General features: G+C 40.6%; 1 long non-coding RNA gene across 3 annotated transcripts; it reads right to left on the reverse strand.

Moving 5' to 3' along the window:
• Window positions 1-981: 981 nt before the first annotated feature.
• On the reverse strand, window positions 982-18946 carry LOC115664315 (uncharacterized). Of its 3 annotated transcripts, XR_008818804.1 has the most exons (3): window positions 18696-18946; window positions 18238-18586; window positions 982-4645 (listed from the first exon to the last, which is right to left on the reverse strand). It is a non-coding gene; the product is annotated as an uncharacterized LOC115664315 (long non-coding RNA). The 3 variants fall into 3 exon arrangements; XR_008818803.1 differs by having other exon boundaries at window positions 18238-18946; XR_008818805.1 differs by lacking the exons at window positions 18238-18586; window positions 18696-18946 and adding an exon at window positions 4990-5345.
• Window positions 18947-19380: the final 434 nt, after the last annotated feature.

The raw sequence follows: 19380 nt of genomic DNA on the forward strand, positions 1-19380 counted from the left end.
ACATCTAATCTGGCGAAAAAAATAGATCTATATGAGGATTCCCTTCTCCTAATAAGAGCACAAGGATCCTCCTTCCTGATTTCCATGTTAAAGAAAGAGCAAGAGTTGGACAGCATATCAATACACGACTTCATTGTACTAACACACACAATCATCTAATCTTTTACATTATATGTAAAAAAATGATAAGATTGTCATCCATATATAAAGTATGAGAGGCAAATCATAAGCTGAGAATAATTATGTGTACAATAATTATATTTTCAACTGGAGAACTTAGTTACTAAAAATCATACTGAATCCAGCGACTCTATACATTATTATAATCCAACAATTGAATTTTCTCTCAACAGATTAATTAACGTTCTGTAGAAGGCAGTGGAATGGAGCTTTGCTACGGCTTATCATAAAGCTCAATTTTATAGACTTTCCCAACTTTAAATTGGAGATCATAGACTAGTGCTAGAGTGAAGTCAATGTAAAAGGCAGTGTAGTGGAGATTTGCTGTGGTATCAAAGTTAGTTTACTCGGAGGAAAGAACAAACCGACCAGTGCTGGGAATAGTCAATGTCTGTGCCTGACTGAATCAAAGATATACCAGCTGAAATTGAGAATGTGTCAACCATAGATGTATAGATGTTCAAAGCAACAGGAGCATTGGCATTGACAGAGAATGAGATCAATTCTTTTCTTCTGTTAATCCCCAATGCTTTGACTCGATTAAGAACATACTACTGCACTGGGTGGAGCTATGAAAATGCTGTTAAAGGGATAAGACCTCAAATCTGCCAGGAAACATCCATGCTGCCACAGGAATCCTCAAGTCTTATACGGATCCAATTACCTTCCCGAAACATTCATGTGGAAAAAGTGAAAAGATTTTACTTGCAAAAGTGCCAATGTCACCAGGATAGTTTGTAAAAGCAAATTTCTAAAAGAGATAAGAAGAGATGCCAATTCCATAATGCCCATGATTACTAGTTAGCAAAACACTCAAAATTCCAATTAGGAAACTTGACTGAGAACACCCACGATTAGATGCCACAAATGAAAATCCAAGACTAGTTACAAGAAAATCCCCGCCTCATTTGGCAAATCTCAAGAACTTGAAGTCTCCACAAAATACAGATCATGAAAGGACACCACTTCCAAGAGTTAGCACATCACACCCTGACCAAAATGATAACAAGTGCTATTTGCACAATTATGCTCGATTGTTTGCCAGCCACAACTGTCTCACTCGTGCAAATACAAAGTTGCACAATTTGCTCAACAAAGTGAGCAACTGACAATAGACAGAAATATGTTGAAGATACCAAAAATACAAGCAAAATTGTCCAAGCTCCATACATCCTGCAGAAGGCACAATTTCCTTGCAAGGTCTTCAAAACAGCTAGTTTTTTTTTTTTTTTTGGGTCAAGTTCAACATCAGGTATAGCTCATACAACACACGAACCCTCCTTAAAGCAACATGTCCAGCGCACCATCCAATTCAAAGAGCGAGCTCATAAAAGATGGCAAAAACATCCGAACCATCCATTCCATGCGTCCCCACGAGCATATATTCCCAAGCATCCTTGCAGATATACTTTTGAAGGTACAAACTAGAGCCAACTTCCTCAGAAAACGATGATAATAGATTACGAGTTTCGGAGAGAGTGAGGGGTGAATTTATGTAGAGGGATCGAGCGAGCGAGCTCGTGGCCAAGTAACTCTCGATTTCAAAACACAAATAATATAAAACTAATTAGTCAGGTATATATAACTGGAGATTCAATTTAGAGAATCCTGAAGAGAGAGCTTCTACATACTGCACCAGACCAAATGAAAGTAGAAACAGATAATCTGCCATGATGTTACTGAATATCTGTAATCAGTTTCCTATCTCACAGTATAAGGTAGAAGCATCCGATAAGTCAAACTGCAACAGATGTGTGCCACCAAATGACCAAGCAAAGCAACAACTGGACTTAGCCTTGAAACAGGACTCACTTGTAGTTTTATCCGGTGAAGTTCACAGAAAAACGACGAGATCAAAACATCATCAAAGAGAGAGACTTGAACTGGCGCCCAAAATTAACCATTATACCAAAAATATCCCCAGAAGAAGCAATAAGTAAAAGCCCCAAATGACCAAGCTAAGCAACAACTAGACTTAGCCTCAGACACCAGATTCAACTGTAGTAATTGTAGTTTCATCCGGTGAAGTTCGCAGATGAAGATGAGAGCATGACATCATCGAAGAGAGAGACCTGAACTGGCACCAAAAATAAGCCATTCATACCATAAATACCCCATGAGAAGCAAAAAGTAAAAGCTTGCTAAATCAAATCATTCCCCTAAAAGTTAGTTAAAATGGGTCAATACACTACAACACAAACCATGTTGAATTCAGCATAATTGGCAACAAAAAGACTCCAACCTACAACAGGAAGAGATCACAGACGAGATAAATATATAAAAAGCAATGGAATAGATCTTTATCGCATCTCCTCTAATCCTTGAAAATGAAAATATCATAAACCAGATATTTGCAGAGTTCATGCAGCTACAGACAATCCTTGAAGAAAGATCCAGACATCGCTCATCACCCCGATTCACAAAGAAAAATAACAATTCAGTAGCTCAACTACACATAATTCCGTTAGATAATAACCTCCTGTCTTTCCCAACTCAAGAACTTGGATTCTCTAACAGCTTTGATCAATTAGCAACCACACACGGTCCTTAGGGAGATCGCTCTAAACTGGAACAAGCACCTGACAACTGAATAAATCCGTATAGCATGGAAGCCACTAGTTAATATGATCAGTGGGAGACTTAAACCTCAATAACGTTGATATTTTCCACATAAAATCAGAGCCTTCACCAACATTCTTTTGGAAATCGACCTAGCCAGATTCTTCAAAATTAATTCCTTCAAAGTAAATACCAAAGCAAATGAAACCGATCATCATTTAATATCTCCAATTAGAAGGAGGATGACTCCGAACAACCCTTGTGGAGCAGATGAGAAAGAGATACACTAGAACCATGAATTAGAGTATCTGGATGACAGATCATCATTGGCAAAGGATCATGCCGCAATTGTAGATTTATAATTCGTAGCCCTAAAGAGTTTCAACAGCCTAGAATCCACGAAGCCGCTGCTTGTCCAATTTCAAACAATCATCAACTCAGCCCCACAGAAGAACGCAATATATCTCCACTTCTCAAACCCGGGAAAACTTCAACCTGAAGAGGAACTAGAACTCAACAATAATTATCACACTACTCCCCAAAGATAATCAACTGAAGACCAACTTAAATCAAAACTAAAAATGCCTTGAAATCTTCAAAATTTCAGTCTATCGCCCGTCCTGAAGATGTGATCAAAGACTACTTCAGAACTCAAGCAAACAAAGACGGCATAATAGATCACCACTCCACCAAGAAACCCAAGCCACCTTATTCTATGTTAACTGACAAGCTTCTATGTATTTAGCATCCTTAGACGACACGCTCAGATGAAGAGATTGCTCCAAGAAGAAAGATGCAACTGCCAATCCACCGAAATCCAGAATCATCTTGTTAACAATTTAATGCAAAGATCAATCTATTGATGTACCATCCAACAACATCGCTTTATAAGTGAAAACACTACATACTATACATTTGGTGAAGTTTTTCCAAAAGGTAATGTTACTGCAAAAAACAGTGTGAAAAACAAATAATTACTTTGGAAAAGAACCTATCCTACAAGTTCCTAATAACATAGAGAAAAAAGGGACAAATAGGTCACACCAAAATAACATCTCACCCTAAGAAATTACCATCTAAACAACATCAATCTCATCTAATATAAGCACAAAAGAAATCTGACAAAAAATTCTTCAAATAAACCAACTTTAACATATTGACACGAAATTCAAGCAGACATACACACCAAGTCAAAACAAATGCATATGCAAGAAATGTATTGCCCAGTGAATGTGCAACAAATTATGTTGAAAAGAACAAGTCAGTGATAAATAACATGCAGGGTAGTTCCATCAAAGAAAAAGGTAAGACATACAAATCAAAAGTTTTCCATCCAATCACGTGGAGAAAGGCTCTAATCTGCCAAAGAATAACTGGTATTGGCTATCATCTTACAATATTCAGAAGACCATCCAAAATCAGTTAACAAAAGAAATAAAATCGAAAGTCATAAGTGCCAACTAAAGTTAGATTTGCCAAGAGTCTACTATAAGCACCATGACGAATATATCCTGCATAAACTAGTTGCATGATTTCCAAGAACTAAAGAACAAGTTTCATTCAAACCAATAACTGCATAAATTCCAAGAAGCAGGAGCTCATCCAATTTCAAACGATTATAAACTCAGCCCCACAGAAAACACAACAGATCACCAGCTGTCAAATCCAATAAGAATTCCAACCTGTAAAAGAAGCCTAGAAGGTTGTCAAAATTTCGGTCCATTGCTTGTCCTGAAGACAAAGACTTCTAGATCATCAGCTCAACCAAAGAGTGCAAGATAGATCATTAGTCCTCCAAAAAGCCCAAACGTCCTATTCTATGTAACCAACTGACCAGTTGCATTGTATTCATTTTCCTCAAACAACAGCCTCAGACAAAATGATCGCTCCAAGAAGAAAGAAGCCACTAATGAATACCAGAAGCAGCTCATAATACAACTAAACAGAAAGATCAATCAATGATGAATCAATCAATGATCAGAGGAGCACAAACCCTAACAATGCACACAACATGGCAGAGTCCCAGAAAGGTGAGGCGTAATCTTCGGAAAATAACATAGCATAAACAGAATCATACGGATTAAATAATCAATTCAGAAACAAAAAGAAAAGAAGAAGGATCAAGAGGGTGTTTTGGGAACGACGTCTCCTCTGAAGAGTACTTCCCAGAGGCTGTCAACTGAAAGGAGAAACACGTGCACAATCATAAACTCATGCTGAGACTGAAGGATGAGGTCATGAGGGACGGACCATTTCTAGGACGGAGACCCCGGCTAAGATGAAGCAGATCTGGATTGGATAGTGATCTGTTGGGGCACGTGCACCTTGCAAAGAAACAACCATCTCAGATCATACATCAACTAAACACTGACCTCCAAAGGAATGAGAATCGATTTTCGCATTAATCGGAAAAGTATGGGACTGTTGAACAAATTTCATTCAAACCGATAACTGCCTCGAGAAACAATAGCTTATCCAATTTCAGAAAATCATCAGCTTGTGGCAGATCACCACTTGTCAAGTTTGGCAAGATTCCAACCTGTGAGAGGATTAGGACTAGGTAATAATCAACTCCCAAAGATAAAAGACTGAAGAACAAAATTCAATCAAAAACCAGTAAACTTAAAAAAAGAAAAAAAAGACTACTTGTTTATAATCTCAACCCAAAAAAAAGAAAAAAAAGACAATAGACCATCAGTCCTCCAAAAAGCCCAAACTGACCAGCGTCATCATATTCATTTTTTCCTTGACATCCTCAGACAAACACAGACACTCCAAATCGATGAAGAATGGTAAATCGTGATTGGTACTCATGTAGCAAGAAATAACCGTCACTGAACACAGACACTCCAAATCGAAATTGAATTGGTAAAGTATTGCCTCGACCAAACTCTGACCTGCAAAGGAAAGAGAACATCTGATCGTTCCCCCTTAACTATATGATAACAGAAGTGGAAGACAGATTAGGAATTGATGCATACGCAGCAAGAAAGAACATCACTGATCACAGACACTTGATATCTAACTTGGCCAGGTAAAATATTGCCTCGATCAAACTCTGATCTGCGAAGGGAAGAGAACTAGATCTGATCTTTCGGATTAACTAGAAAATAACAGAAGTGGAGGAAAAGTTTCATTCAAACCAATGAAGCAGGGGCTCATCCAAATTCAAACAATTATCAACTCAGCCCCACAAAAATGCAACAGATCACCAGCTGTCAAATCCAGTAAAACTTCCAACCTGTAAAAGAACCCTTTCAGTCTTGTCCCGACGACAAAGACTTCTAGATCATCAACTCAACCAAACAGCGCAAGACAGATCATTAGTCTTTCAAAAAGCCCAAATGTGGTATTCTATGTAACCAACTGACCAGTTGCATTGTATTCATTGTCCTCAGACAAAATGATCGCTCCAAGAGGATAGAAGCCACTGCCAATTAACGGAATAGTGAATACCAGAATCAGCTCATGATACAATTAAATTTGGAAAGATCAATCAATGATCAGATGAGCGCAAACCCTAACGATTCCCACAACGTGGCAGAGTCCCCGAGAGGTGGAGGTGCAACCTTGGGAAAATAGCATCAGAATCAGACCGATTGAATAATCAATCAAGAAACGAAAAGAAAAGGAGAAGGATCAACACTGCGTTCCGGGAAACGATGTCTCTTATGAAGAGTACTTCGCAGAGGCTGTCAACTGAGAGGAGCGTGCGCAATCATAGACGCACGATGAGAAGGATGAAGACACGAGGGAGGGGGCTATTTCCCGGAAGGAGATACCGGCTTTCGAACTTCAATAAAAATAAGATGAAGCGAATCTGGATTGGATAGTGATCTGTAGGGGAGCATACACCTTGCAAAGAAAGAACCATCATAGATCATACATCGTCCAAACACCGACTCCAAAGGAATGAGAACCGGTATTCGCATTAATCATAAAATTATGGGACTGGAGAACAGAGTTCGTTCAAACCGATAACTGCCTCGAGAAACGACAACCATCGGCTCGAGGCAGATCAACACTCGTCAAGTCTGGCAAGCCTCCAACCTGTGAGAGAATTAGGACTAGACGATAATCAATTCCCAAAGATAAAAAGACTGAAGAACAGATTCCAATCAAAATCAGTAAATTTCAGTCTGTCGCCCGTTCTAAGATGTGATGAAAAGACTATACTAATTTCATCATCTCAACCCAAAAAAAAAGCCTCTGCGAATTCACAGCTCGTAAAACAAGCAAACGGAAAAGATGGATCGTTCGATGGATCAATAAAGGATCAGAGGAGGAGCTAAACCAAACCAAGAGAGGAAAGAAGCTACTGCCAATTTCACCGAAGAAGAAAGTTGGATTGATCGACGGGTCGATGAATCGCCAAAGCCTTCCTAGGACGAGGCGTAAACCAGGTAAAATCCCGATACATCGTCGTCGTCCCAAGCGAAACTCTGAAGAACCTCCGCAGCAAGTGGTGGGGGTTTCTGCAACCGGACGCCATCAAAAAGTCAAGACCAAGAAAGCAATCGGCCCCGCCAACGACCCAATCAAGAAACGGAAACAAAAAAGAAAGAAGAAGAAGAAGAAGAAGGGGTCCCGTGAAGAACGCCTTCATCGTGATTGCAGAGACGCCCTGGGGGGCGAGAGAGAAGAGGAAACGCGAGCGGAACCAGACGCGCGTCAATGAGGAGGAGGAGGAGAGAAGGGAAAGGACGGGGTTGGTATTTATAAAGGAAAGGAAACGCCGACTTCGGATAGACGTGTTGTTGATGATAAATAAATATAAATCCGAAGAAGTCAGGCTCGTGATGGGATGGACGGTTGTGATCTGTTGTTGTTGACCGGTTAAATTAGGAAAGTCGGTGGGCTGCCAATTCCGACCGTTTCGCTTGAGATGCACGCGGGAGATATCTTCCTTCGGTCGTGACGAGTCATCTTCGACCACGTGTCCCGGGTTGCTATGGTCGACGCATGGCTCTGACTTTAGAATATACCTCTAGCGTCTTCTGACCACTTTTCCTCTGAATTTAAAAATAAAATTTTTTTTTATTGAAGTTAAGAAATTAGGGGGTAACATTACTAGTACTAGTCCATGTATTTTTATTTGAAAAAAATCAAATCTGCCCCTCAACTTTCTTTTAGTCGAAAACTGTTAACTATTTTTGAAAATGCCACTCGTCATCTTTTTTTTTGCCATGTCCCATCTCTCCTTTATTTGAGGCTATCAGAAAATTATTTTAATGAGCTTTTTTCTTTTGTGAAAAAAAGAAAAATGACATCTACGTATATCTCTCTTTACTCACCACTCAAGATTGAGCTTGCAGCATTCATAGCTGCTCGCTACTTGAGCTCATGGCGGCCAAGTGGGTCTGCTCCTGCTCCTCCGGCCGCACCATAATGAGAGCTCTCTTATCTTGTTTTGACCAAAAATACTCTTGTTTCTCATGACTTAATTATGACAAAAGAACACACGAGCATTCAGAAGAGCAGCAAGTTCTATACTACGGAGTATGCAGCCAACCTATCCACCATAGCTGAACTTCAACAAATTCAATGGCCGCCACATTGCTGAGAATCTCCCCGCAATTTTTTTACCAATTCTGAGGTTAGCACGATAGTTGCATAATTTGCACCAGTTTCCAAACTTTTGATGAAGACAGATCAATGGACTTGGGACATGCGTTGGCTTTGACAATACCTTCTCACAATTAACCCTGGGCCCACCACCATACGTATAACACAAGCAAGAGCAAAAACATCATGCTCGAAAATTGTAATAGATGATGAAGACGCATGAGCTGAGGAACACAGATCAATTGACCTTGCTCCAGATAGATTTGAAATCAGCACAACAACTTGGAGTTGAGACCCCAGCTTCTTCAAATAAACAGATTCCAGAATTTGCAAGATGTTGCATAATCTACACTAGTTTTGTGAAATATCTCTATCAGGTGAAAAATCAAGGTGATAAATAACAAAGAAAAGAGGATGCGTTGGCTTTGACAATACCTTCTCACGATTAAGCCTCGGCCCGCCACCATACCACAAGTAAGAGCAAAATCACAATGCTCGAAAATTGTAATAGATGATGAAGACACAGGAGCTGAGAAAACACAAGATCAATGGACCTGGGATGTGTTGGCTTTGACAATACCTTCTCACAATTAAGCATGGGTCGCCACATTTAACACAAGCAAGAGCAAATCACAATGCTCGAAAATTGATGAAAACACAGGAGCTGAGGACTTCGAGTTGAGAGATCCTCTTCTCCCACTTCTCACTGATTCTGAGGTTCGCATGATCGTTTTGTGAAATATCCCACTTCTTCTTCGGTCTATTGCGTAAAAATTAGGATGGGGCTTGAGGTGCACGCGTATCTTCTTCGTCGGTCTATTGCGTAAAAATTAGGATGGGGCTCTTGACCACATGTTCTGAGTTGCTACGAGGGTCATACTTTCTAAAAGTGACGCTCGTGTATTTTTTTACACTGGGAGGAGCTACGAAGATGCTATCCAGGGTACAAATTTACCTGTTGCCGCATACATCCCTGTTGCCGCAAGGCACAATTTGCTTTCACGAAACGTCGTATATCTTACGCACAATTTGCTCAGCAAGTGAGCAACAATAGAGCCACACGAGCTTTCCTTGCAGATATAGTTTTGAAGGTACAAACTAGAGCCAGCTTCCTCAGAAAATGATATACGAGTTTCGAAGAGAACGAGGGGTGAATCCGTAGAGAACTAGATGGGATGTAACTTTCGATTTCAACACACAAGCTATAAAACTAATTTGTCGGGCAAATTAACAGGACTCAATTGTAGTTTCATCCTGCGAAGTTCACGGAAAAAGATGAGAGAGAACGACATCATCGAAGCTGGCGACCAAATCTCATATGTAGACTTAGCCTTAGACACAAAACTCATATGTAGTAATTGTAGTTTTTATCCAGTGAAGTTCGCAGACAAAGATGAGCGCACCACATCATCGAAGAGAGACTTGAACTGGCACCCAAAATTAACCATTTATAGTTGGTAATACACCCACCGGAGAAGCAAAAAGTAAAAGCTTGCTAAGTCAAATCATTCCCCTAAAAGTTAGTTAAAATGGCATAATTTGCAACATCAAGACTTCAACCTACAACAGGAAGAGAACTAGATGGGATGAGCTCCTCTAATCCTTAAAATCGAAAAAAATCATAAACCAGATCTCTGCAGAGTTCAAATATACCAAATTTAACATACTTCAAGCAGACATACACCAAGTCAAAACATATGCATATGCAAGAAACGTATTTCCGAGTGAAAGCGCAACAAAGTATGTTGAAAGGAAAAAGTCTGTGATACATGCAGGTAGTTCCATCAAAGAAAAAAAAGTTTTCCATCCAATCATGTGGTGAAAGGCTCTAATAAAGAATAACCGGTATAGGCTATTATCATCTTACAATATTCAGAAGACCATCCAAAATCAGTTAACAAAATAAAGTTATAAGCACCATGACGAATACTGCATAAACTATTTGCATGATTTCCAAAAGCAATTCAAATGGTGATTGCAGTTCACACATACTTTGTGTGAACTCAAGCTTTCCAGACTTGTAAAACTAATTTAGACCTCAAGCTTTCCAGACTTGTAAAACTCCTACACAACAGAAAAAAGTCGACAAATATTGACCTTCTAAAAACAACTTAATACTCAGATAAAAGTGCCAATCTATGAAGAACCATCATAGATTAAAGAACGCTCCATATTTGAAGTAAGAGGTAAAGTTAACCAATTTCTGACCTACAAAAGAAAGAGAACTGAATGGTCACCACAAAACCTGGTCACCACAATTCATCCTCTCAGCCTTGCAGAAAAGGCAGTGGATCAGAACTTCTCAAATTCAGCAAACCTTCAAATAGAACTTCTCAAAACTAGCCGATTATCATATCGATTCTTGCCACTACCCCCAAAGATAATTAATAAAAGAATGAATATTAAAAAGAAACATAAGTGTCCATGCAGGAAATTATCAGTCCACCAACCGAACATACTTACTGTTCTTTACATGATATCCTCGGAAGTAGAAATCGGTCCATCAGAGAAGAGGTTACTTCCAATCCACTAGATAACAGATCCAGAATCTGCTTGTAAAACAACTAAATAGAACGTCGACCGACCAATCAATTACTAAATGGTCAAAGCAGGAGAGAAAACCCTAATGATGTCCACGATCATGGCAAAGTCCTAAAGAGGCAACGCGAAACAGATGAAAATAAGCTTCTGCAACAAGCCAGATTCTTATGCAGCAAGAAAGAACATCACTGATCCCAGACACTCCATATCGAACTTGGACACGTAAAGTATCGCCTCAACCAAACTTTGATCTGCGCAGGGAAGAGAACTAGATCTGATCTTCCAGATTAACTAGAAATAACAGAACTTTCTTTCAAACCAGTAACTGCCTAAGTTCCCACAAGCAGGATCTCATCCAATCTCAAACAATTATAAACTCAGCCCCACAAAAAACACAACAGATCTGATGCATGCGTCACACCAACATCTTCAGCTTGTGCCCCACTTGTTATTATGCTTACATGGAATTAGTTCACCACATATATTGCTGATTGAAGAGAAGCATTGAAGTCATTCTGGTGGTTTAATGAACAGTGCGTGAACAGTCCGAATTTGGAGTATTAATTGCTGTGGAAGTGGTGCGAATCTGGTCAAGACAATTAAATGTCATCTTCTCGTTGCCAACTTCTTTTATTTTAATGATTTCAAGTTTCTAAGTTTAGATTCAAAGTTTTTGCTGAGTCTTAGGAATTAAATAAGGTTGTTAGAAGCTGATTGAACTCTATGTAAACCCTCTTGGGCCTCACTTTGAGGGATGACCATTTTGAATGAATATTGAGAGTTTTCTCTTGCAATTCTATTGCAAAACTTAAGGTTTCCGTATCACTTAGTGGATTCTAAGTGTGGTGAGCCTCCTTGAGCATCTGTATCCTTGTTTGGTGGTGGTTCGACCTATATCCAAACCTGGTGGTGAGCTCGTCCAATTTATCCTTCTGTTTTCGCACAACAAAACCTAACCTTTTCGCAACCAAGCGAAACCGATTCGCATCATTTGGCGCCGTCTGTGGGAAAAGGTTCCATTTGTGCGAATTTCCTATTCCAAACACCCCCTTTCACCTTCTTAAACACTTACCAGCCTAAAAATCACTTCTTTTCAGCCTAAACACTTATTACAGTTCCTAAAACGCTCCAGATTTTGAGTATTGAAATGGCAAACGAATTTCAACATGGATTGACGTTTGAACAAGCTCGCTTTATGCGAATGGAACGTGAAATCGCAGATCTCAGACGCCAATTGCAGCAGCTCTTGAATGATCGAGGAGCAGCATCTTCCAACGTAAGTTCTGGAGAGGAAGAGGACAATCCTTTTCACGAGCAGCCAAGTGACGATGAGATTCAAGGAAGGAGGCGGCCCAGATTTCGTCCTCAAAAGAATGACTCTGATATTAAGGTTGAAATACCAGAGTTTGAAGGTAAACTCTCACCTGATGACTTCCTTGATTGGCTCCATACAATAGAAAGAGTATTTGAATATAAGGAGTATTCGGAGGAGAAGAAAGTTAAAATTGCAGCCTTGAAATTGCGAAAATATGCAAGCCTATGGTGGGAAAACCTTAAAGCTCAGCGAGTTCGTGAGGGAAAGAGCAAAATTCGTACTTGGGATAAGATGAAGAGAGAGATGAAGAAGCGTTTCTTACCCGAGAACTATAGGCAAGATCTGTTCTTAAAGCTTCATTCTTTGAAACAAAATGATCTGAGTGTTGAAGAGTATACTCGGGAATTTGAACAACTCATGATGAAGTGTGATGTTTCTGAGTCCCAAGAACAAACAATCGCTCGTTATTTGGGTGGTTTGAAGAAACATATTGCTGACTCAGTGGATTTACAGCCATATTGGAGTTTTCTTGATGTATGCAAGCTTGCCTATAAAGTTGAGAAGCAACAAGACACCTCCAAGAAATCGGCTTACAAACCATTCATAAAGGGAGCTTCTTCCAAGCAAAGGGAGTTCGTCTTTTCAAGTGAGAAGACCACGGTGAGAAAGGACAAGGCAAAAGTTGATTCTCAGCCCATGACAACCGCTAAGGAGAGAAGATGTTTCAAATGTCAAGGATATGGGCATATTGCATCTGAATGTCCCAATCGGCGCACAATCACTCTCAAAGAAGTCGTAGAAACTAACGTCGAAGAAGATGAACCAATTTGGGATTCAGATGAAGAGGAAGAGTATGTGGAGCAACCTGATGATGGTGAACTACTTGTGATTCGCAAGTCTTTGAATTCAAATATGGCGCCTATGGAAGAGCAAAGAGAGAACATCTTTCAAACAAGATGTACCATCAAAGGGAAGGTATGCCATGTTATTGTTGATAGTGGTAGCTGCACTAATGTTGCTTCCGCGACCATGATTGAAAAGTTAAGTTTACCTACGATGTCACACCCTCAGCCTTACAAACTCCAATGGCTCAACAAGGGGAGTGATGTGAAGGTAACTAAACAAGCATTAATCTCATTTTCAATTGGGAAACATTATCAAGATAAGGTTACGTGTGATATAATCCCTATGGATGCTTGCCATTTGTTACTTGGAAGACCATGGCAGTATGATCGAAAGGCGATGCACGATGGATTCAAGAATACTTATTCTATCCATTTAGGGCAGAAAAGAATCACTCTTACCCCATTGTCTCCAAGCTGTGATGAGCGTGCTCGACATGAAGAGAATGGAGTAGCTGGCCATTTTCTTAGCCAGGCTGAACTTCGTGAAACTTGCTTGAAGAAGCAACAAATTTATGCGCTACTTTTGCTTGAGCAGAATGTGGTCCATGAAGATTTGATTCATCCTTTAGTCATGACATTGCTGAATGAGTTTGCTGATGTCTTCCCTGAAGAGATGCCATCCGGCTTACCTCCAAAGAGGGAGATTCAACACCAAATTGATTTAATGCCCGGCGTACCGTTACCAAACAAACCGGCATATAGATGCAACCCGGAGGAGACTAAAGAGCTTCAACGACAAGTAGATGAGCTGATCTCCAAAGGCTACGTACGAGAGAGCTTGAGTCCATGTTCTGTACCAGCCATTTTGGTCTCCAAGAAGGATGGTTCGTGGAGGATGTGTATGGACAGCCGTGCCATCAACAAAATTACGGTAAAGTACCGTTATCCCATTCCACGACTTGATGATATGCTAGATGAATTGCATGGTGCCACTATTTTTTCTAAGGTAGATCTTCGGAGTGGTTATCATCAAATTCGAATGAAGGAAGGTGATGAGTGGAAAACGGCTTTCAAAACCAAGGGAGGCCTCTATGAGTGGCTTGTCATGCCATTCGGGTTATCCAATGCCCCTAGTACGTTCATGAGGCTAATGAACCATATTCTGAAGCCATTTATTGGAAAATTTGTTGTTGTATACTTTGATGATATCCTTGTTTACAGCCGAAATGAGGAAGAACACTTACAGCATTTGAGGAAGCTATTTGAAGAATTGCGTATTCAGCAATTATTTGGCAATCTGAAAAAGTGTCATTTTTTTACCTCAAGTGTTGTCTTCTTGGGATATGTTATTTCAAGTGAAGGCATTCAAGTGGATGAAAGCAAGATAGAAGCAATCCAAACCTGGCCGACACCCCAATCTATTCATGACGTGAGGAGTTTTCACGGTTTGGCTTCTTTTTATCGTCGCTTCATTAAAAATTTCAGCACTATTATTGCCCCACTTACCGATTGCTTGAAGGGAGAAAAGTTTTTATGGACTTCTATGGCTCAGCGAAGCTTCGAGGCTATTAAAATGAAGCTTTGTGAGGCCCCGGTCCTTGCACTTCCCAACTTTGAAAAGCTCTTTGAAGTTGAATGTGATGCATCTGGCATTGGAATTGGAGGAGTTCTACTTCAGCAAAATCGACCAATCGCTTATTTTAGCGAGAAGCTCAATAGCTCTAAGCTGAACTATTCAACCTATGACAAAGAATTTTATGCCATCATTCGAGCATTGGAGCATTGGAGCCATTATTTGCTGCCAAAGGAGTTTGTTTTGCATTCGAGATCATGAAGCCTTGAAGTTCATCAATGGCCAACACAAGCTGAATAAAAGGCATGCTAAATGAGTTGAGTATCTTCAATCCTATTCTTTTGTGATCAAGTACAAGACTCGGACGTACGAATGTTGTGGCCGATGCACTCTCCGGAGACATTCTTTTCGACCTTGATGGATTCCAAGCTTTTAGGATTTGAGGTAATCAAAGAACTCTATGCTGATGATGTAGACTTCAATCCTATATTTAGCATGCAAGAAAGGTGCGCGAGACCATTTCCATATCCAAAATGGTTTTCTCTTCAAAGACAACAAGTTGTGCGTTCCTCAAAGTTCCACAAGGGAGTTATTGATTCGAGAAGTTCATGGAGGTGGTATTGCTTGGTCATTTTGGAGTCAACAAAACTTTGGCTATGCTACAAGAACATTTTTATTGGCCAAATATGGCGAAGGACGTCCGGAGTATCCTTAAGCGCGTGTGACGTGCCAAAAGGCCAAGAGCCACGTTCTTCCGCAAGGATTATACATGCCATTGCCAATTCCTAAAGTTCCATGGGAAGTCTGTGAGTATGGATTTTGTCCTTGGTTTGCCGAGAACTCAAAGGCAAAAGGATCTTGTTATGGTGGTTGTGGATCGATTCTCGAAAATGGCTCATTTTGTGCCTTGCCATAAAACCGACGATGCTTCTCACATTGTCGACTTATATTTTCGTGAGATCATTCGACTCCATGGAGTTCCTCGCACTATTGTATCGAGATCGGGATAGCAAATTTCTAAGTGGTTTACGGAAGACTTTATGGAGTAAGCTTGGCACAAAACTTCTATTCAAGACATCATGTCACCCACAAACCGATGGGCGGACCGAAGTTGTTAATCGTACGATGGGAGCTATATTGAGAACTTTAGTGTCCAAAAATCATAAAGATTGGGACTTAAAGCTTGCTCATGCTGAGTTTGCCTACAATCGAGCTCCTAATCGCACCACAAAGTGCTCTCCTTTCGAAGTTGTTTATGGAATCAATCCACTTACTCCTGTGGATTTGCTGCCCTTGCCAACCAAGGATTTGGTGCATCATGAAGCTGATCAACGCGCTAAAGTGATGAAAGATTTCCATGCAAAGATCAGATCTCAAATTGAGAAGCAAAATGAGATTTATCAGAAAAAGGCTAATAAGAACAGGCGAACTGTTGTTTTTCATCCAGGAGACTTAGTTTGGATTCATTTGAGAAAAGAGAGATTTCCTTCTAAGCGCAAGTCGAAGCTAATGCCGAGAGCCGAAGGACCATTCAAGGTTTTGGAACGAATCAACGACAATGCCTACAAGATTGATCTACCAGGTGATTTTAATGTTTCAGCAACCTTTAATGTTCGAGATCTCTCTCCATATGAGTCAGACGAAGATTATCAAGATTTGAAGACAAATCTTTTTCAGCAAAGGGAGGATGATGCATGCCCCACTTGTGCCCCACTTGTTATTATGCTTACATGGAATTAGTTCACCACATATATTGCCGATTGAAGAGAAGCATTGAAGTCATTCTGGTGGTTTAATGAACAGTGCATGAATAGTCCGAATTTGGAGTATTAATTGCTGTGGAAGTGGTGCGAATCTGATCAAGACAATTAAATGTCATCTTCTCGTTGCCAACTTCTTTTATTTTAATGATTTCAAGTTTCTAAGTTTAGATTCAAAGTTTTTGCTAAGTCTTAGGAATTAAATAAGGTTGTTAGAAGCTGATTGAACTCTATGTTGCAATTCAAAGTCCTCTTGGGCCTCACTTTGAGGGATGACCATTTTGAATGAATATTGAGAGTTTTCTCTTGCAATTCTATTGCAAAACTTAAGGTTTCCGTATCACTTAGTGAATTCTAAGTGTGGTGAGCCTCCTTGAGCATCTGTATCCTTGTTTGGTGGTGGTTCGACCTATATCCAAACCTGGTGGTGAGCTCGTCCAATTTATCCTTCTGTTTTCGCACAACAAAACCTAACCTTTTCGCAACCAAGCGAAACCGATTCGCATCAAGATCACCAGCTGTCAAATCCAATATGACTTCCAACCTGTAAAAGAAGCCCAGAAGGTTGTCAAAATTTCAGTCCATCGTTTGTACTGACAACGAAGACTTCTAGATCATAAGTCCTCCAAAAAGCCCAGATGTCTTAATCTATGTAACCAACTGACCAGGTGCTTTGTATTCATTGTACTCGGACAAAATGATCGCTCCAAGAAGAAAGAAGCCACTGCCAATCCATGGAAATAGTGAATACCAGAATCAGCTCATAATACAATTAAACTTGGAAAGATCAATAGGTGATGAGCGCAAACCCAAACGACGTCCACAACATGGCAGAGTCCCGGAGAGGCAGAATCAGACCGATCTAATAATCAATCAAGAAACAAAAAGAAAAGGAGAAGGATCAAGAGCGCGTTTGGGTAACGATGTTATCCTCTGAAGAGGAGCTGTGTCAACTGAGAGAGGAACGCACGCACAATCAGAAACGCACAATGAGACTGAAGGATGAAGACACGAGGGAGGGGGCTATTTCTAGGAAGAGACGGAGCGGATCTGGATTGGATAGCGTACACCTTGCTCTTACCGTCACAGATCATACATCGACCAAACCCGATAAAGCTTAATCAATTCAGACAATCATCGGCTCAGGCAAAAACTTGTGATCAAATATAACGCCAAAACGGATCATCAGTCCTTCAGAAAGCCCAAACATCTTCGTTTTACTGTTCATCCTCGTTGACAGGCCTCAGACAAAAAGTTTCGCTCCAAAGGGGAAAGACACTGCGAATTCACCAAATAACAAAATCCCGAAGCAGCTCTTAAACAAGTAAAACGGAAAGATTCGATCGGTCGACAGATCAATAACTAATCAGAGGAGGAGCTATAAACCAAACACTTCCCATAACGACATCCTCAGATGAAAGAGATGCGATCCAAGAGGAAAGACGCCACTGCCGATTACACAGAATAATAACAAGAATCCAGAATAAGCTGGCAAAACAATGACGCAAAGTTCGATGGATCACTAAGCCGATCAAAGGACGAGGCGTAAACCAAATAATTCTGAGACATCGTCGTCCCAAAGAAAGAACTATCACAGATCATACATTGGCCAACCACTGACCTCTGAAGAGATGAAAATCGGTTTTCGCATTAACCGGAAAATTATGAGACTGGATATAACAAATATCATTCAAACCGACAACCAACTCCAACCCGTGAGAGAATTAGGCCTGGACGCTAATCAACTCCCAAAGATAAAAAAGACCGAAGAACAAATTCCAATCTAAACCCAGAAAATCTCAGTCTGTCGCCCAGTCAAAGATGTGATCAAAAGACTACTAATTTCATCATCTCAACCCAAAAAAAAGAAGGGCAAAAGGGATCACGAAACGAACTGACCAGTGTCACCGTCCATTCGCTCCAGGGGGAAAAAGAAGGCCACTGCGAATTCACCAAATAACAAAAACCCAGAAGCAGCTCGTAAACAAGTAAACGGAAACATCCATCGGTCGATGGATCAATAAAGAGGATCGGAGGAGGAGCTAAACGAAACAACTCCCATAACGACCATCCTCAACCGTCAAGATATATGATCCGAGAGGAAAGAAGGCACTGCGGATTCGCCGAAGAACAAAAATCCAGAATATGCTGGTGAAACCAATAACGGTAGATCTATCGAAGACCAAATAATTCCGATACATCGTCCTCTCCCAAAGAGGCCAAGCTCGTAAGCAAGGGCGGGGGGTTTCTGCAACAAGACGTCTTCAAAAATCAAGATCGAGAAAAAGCAATCGGCCCAAGATCAAGAAACGGAAACAAGAAGGAAAAAAGAAGAAGAAGAAGAAGAAGAAGGGGACCCCATGAAGAACGCTTAAATCGCGACCGCTACTTCCTTCTTTTTCTCGCAGAGACGCTGTGGGCGAGAGAGAAAAGAAGAAAAACGCGAGCAGAACCAGAAGGATACAAAGAACGAGAGGAGAGGAGAGGAGACGACGGGTATTTATAGGGTGGAGACACCCCGACCTCGGGGACCGACAACGGTCATCCGAAGCAGAGAGTCAGGTTTGGAAATTAGGATTGGGACGCGAAGCAGTAGCAGGGTCGTTGATCGGATGGATGGTCCGTCTCGTGATCTGTTTGTCGACGGTTTAAATTGGGAAAGTCGGTCGGCTTGCCAAATTCCGACCGTTGCGCTTGACATGCAACGGTCGGAATTTGGCAGCAACGGTCAAATCGTCAACAAACAGATGTGATGGTCGAGTGCAACGGTCGGTTTGCCAAATTCCAACGGTCAAAGTTTTAAGTCAACAAACAGTTGTGTTTGGCAGGCCGACCGTTGTGATGGTCGACCGTTGGAATTTGGCAAAGTTCCGACCGTTGGGCTTGACGATTTTTCTCTTTTGACCGTTGTGATGGTCATACTTTCTTTTAGTTGAAAATCGTCATCTAATATTTAAAAGTGCCACTCGTGGAGACATTTTAACATGCTCCCATCGACTTGGTCATTACAGGATAGTTGCACTTTATCGTCCATGTCGGCAA

The sequence above is a fragment of the Syzygium oleosum genome, unplaced genomic scaffold (genome assembly GCF_021117445.2).
Source record: "Syzygium oleosum isolate NSW1041296 unplaced genomic scaffold, Sole_v2.1 Sole_v2.22, whole genome shotgun sequence".
NCBI classification, from domain to species: domain Eukaryota; kingdom Viridiplantae; phylum Streptophyta; class Magnoliopsida; order Myrtales; family Myrtaceae; genus Syzygium; species Syzygium oleosum.